This window comes from Mus pahari, chromosome X, assembly GCF_900095145.1.
Source record: "Mus pahari chromosome X, PAHARI_EIJ_v1.1, whole genome shotgun sequence".
NCBI lineage: Eukaryota > Metazoa > Chordata > Mammalia > Rodentia > Muridae > Mus > Mus pahari.
Window position 1 is genome coordinate 67,414,944 of NC_034613.1, and position 3,628 is coordinate 67,418,571.

Genomic DNA, 3,628 nt, shown 5'->3' on the forward strand with positions numbered 1-3,628 from the left:
AAAAAAAAAAAAAAAAAAAAAAGATGCATTCCTGAATCCCTGGCTCTAAACAGAATTATCTGGTTCTCTTGCACACTTGGATGGATGATCAGCAAGAAAGTCTCCTATTTATTCAGAAAACACGTGAGAAAAGCTTTTCAAGGTTCCACATTTGTGCTAGACAAAGACAGTCCTCAAAAGTTGATGGTTACCTAGTTCACTAAGTGAAAAGCATGTTACGTATTTTTGTTTTTGTTCATTGTTCTCAGAATAATCAAAGGGATAAAGCATGTGCCTCTTGGGGACAATTCATCTATTGACAATGGTACTATCACAATGAGAAGGGCTGAAGACATTTTTCAATTAGGATTTGGTAGATTCTACTTGTTGGTGTATCTCCAGGAGATTATGACACCTAGTTGCCTTGCCAACAGAGAGCAGTTGCTCAGAAACTCATTTACTGTGTATTGATAATCCCTTCTTTCTAGTTTCAACGGGGGAAAAATAATAACTTGTGTGATGTGTCTATCACCATTACTAATGTTTTTACTAAGCTATAGGTCTGAGTTTTTCTTTTTTAAAAGTTTGTTTGGATCATTGTCTGACTTTCTTTTCTTTTTCATTTTATAAGTAAGTTTACTACATTTTATAAGTCGTGGAAAAGATAAAACTGAATTGCTTTCATCCAATCTGATACCAGTGTCATTCATTGCTAATTAACAATTGAGCTATAATTTGGATGAATATAATTTAATCAGTTAATATTTGGTAATTTTAATATAAGCCACCAATACCTAATAGAACAATCTTACCAAGCCCATGAGAAACTCCAGTTCCCTACCTTCTTCAACTCCTGGTAATAGTGTCTCTACTTTTTATGTCTGCATATTTGTCTATTCCATGTGGGCATTTGTGACTGAGCTAGTTCACTTAGCATAAGGTTTTAATTGTCTATTTGCATTTTAGTGCTTTTATTTGACTAGACCACATTGTGTTTATCCATTAATTAGTTGACAGACATGTGGATTCTGTTATTCATTCTCTTCTGTTGTTTATTTTGTGGAGAGAAAGTCTGATTTCACACTGCCACTTTGGCATTAGGAAAATGTGTTAACATTTATGAAACAAAATAAAGTTCTCTTCTCAATGATACTATTGATCCCACTATCATAGAGCTATTCTGCCATCCTTCCAACACAGAAGTGTACTGTACCTCCTGAAAGCATGAACCAAGTAAACCTTCACCTTTTAAGTTCTATCTCTTAAGTGTCTTGATTCCAGCAGTTAGAAAAGCAAAAAATATTATGTCTCATACCTTCTTTTTCATGATCAATGTCACTAACAGTTCCAAAACTTAGCAGTTCATTGATAACTTTCATTAATTATATGAAATTTTATACTTTTGTTTTATGTAAAATGCACCTGATAACTGAAGCTTATAATGGCTAGGATTAAGTGAAATAATATACAAAAAAGTTTCACATCACAGATAATATAGTAGCCAATCACAGAATAAAAATACCAGCTCCCAGAATAAAGCAGATTGAAAATAATACTTGCCTTCTCTGTTTACTTTTGTTTCTTCTTAACACATATTAACACATATTTCTACTTAACACATATTTCTACCTACCTTATTTTATAGTAGTTCAGATTGACCTTGGGGACTCTTTCCTGTTAAACAAATACTCTACTATTTACCTATAACTCAAGGTCATCTTGGTCAAAAAAAAGGAAATCTTTCCCTGCTGAGTCCTTGAATCATTCTTCAATTTTGTCCCTGGAGTCATTATCTACATCGCATTGCTACAACAGACACACATATGTGCTATGTACCTTTACATACCCTCCCAACAGAGAGAGACAACTAATTTGTTATCATATTCTACCTTATTTGATACCTATGAACAGAACAGTTGTTGCATAAGGTTTTATTCCTCATCATTTTTTGTTTAGCCAACCATACATTATACAATAGTTTATGAACATATTTATTATTTAAACAGCAGTATTAAAATAAACAACTGTATACCTTATTTCGTATAATTTATTGAAATAAATTTCCAGGGTTTAAATTTCTGAATCAAAAGAAATACATATTTTCTCTGTTTTTACTAGTTATTTTCTTTATTTACATTTCAAATGTTATCCCCCTTCCTGGTTTCCCCTCTGAAAACCCCCTATTCCCTTTCCCCTTCCATTGCTCACCAACCTACCCACTCCCATTTCTGGCCCTGGCCTTCCCATACACATGGGCAAAGAGTCTTCACAGTACCAAAGGCCTCTCCTCCCACTGATGACAGACAGACAAAAACAAGGTCATCCTCTGCTACATATGCAGCTGGAGCCATGAGTTCTACTATATGTACTCTTTGGTTGGTGGTTTAGTCCCTGGGAACTCTGGGAGTACTGGTTAGTTCTTATTGTTGTTACTCCTATGGGGCTGCAAACCACATCAGCTCCTTGGGTTCTTTCTCTAGCTCCTCCATTAAAGACCCTGTGCTCATTCCAATGGTTGGCTGTGAACATCCACCTCTGTATTCATCAGGCACTGGAAGAGTCTTTCAGGAGACAGCTATAATAGGCTTCTGTCAGCAAGCACTTGTTGGCATTCACAATAGTTTCTGAGTTTGGTTACTGTATATGGGATGGATCCTCAGGTGGAGCAGTTTCTGGATGGTCATACCTTCAGTCTCTGCTCCACATTTAATCTCTGTAACTCCTTCCATGTGTATTTTGTTCCCCCTTTTAAGAAGGACCGAAGTATCCACACTTTCTTCTTCCTTCTTGAGTTTCATATAGTTTGTGAATTGTATCTTGGGTATTCTGAGCTTGTGAGCTAATATCCACTTATCAGTGAGTGCATACCATGTGTGTTATCTTGTACTTGGGTTATCTCACTCAGGATGATATTTTCAAGTTCCATTCATTTGCCTATGTATTTCATGAATTCATTGTTTTTAATAGCTGACTAGCACTCCATTGTGTAAATGTACCATATTTTCTGTATCCATTCCTCTGTTGAGGGACATCTGAGTTCTTTCCAGCTTCTAGCTATTATAAATAAGGCTGCTATGAACATAGTGGAGCATGTGTCCTCATTATATGTTGGAACATCTTTTGGGTATATGCCCAGGAATGGTATTGCTGGGTTCTAAGGTAGTACCATGTCCAATTTTCTGAGGAATTGCTAAACCAATTTCCAGAGTGGTTATACCAGCTTGTAATCCCACCATCAATGGAAGAGTGTTCCTTTTTCTCCACATCCCTACCAGGATCTGCTGTCACCTGAGTTTTTAATATTAGCCATTCTGACTGGTGTGAGGTAGAATCTCAGGGTTGTTTTGACTTGCATTTCTCTGATGACTAAGGATGTTAAACATTTCTTTAGGTGCTTCTTGGCTATTCAGTATTCCTCAGTTGATTCTTTGTTTAGCTCCGTACCCCATTTTTTAAATAGAGTTATTTGTTTCTCTGGAGTCTAACTTATTGAGTTCTTTGTATATGTTGGATATTAGCCCTCTATTGGATGTAAGATTGGTAAAGATCTTTTCTCAATCTGTTGTTTACCCTTTTGTCCTATTAACAGTGTCCTTTGCCTTACAGAAGCTTTGCAATTTTATGAGGTTCCATTTCTTGATCCTATAGC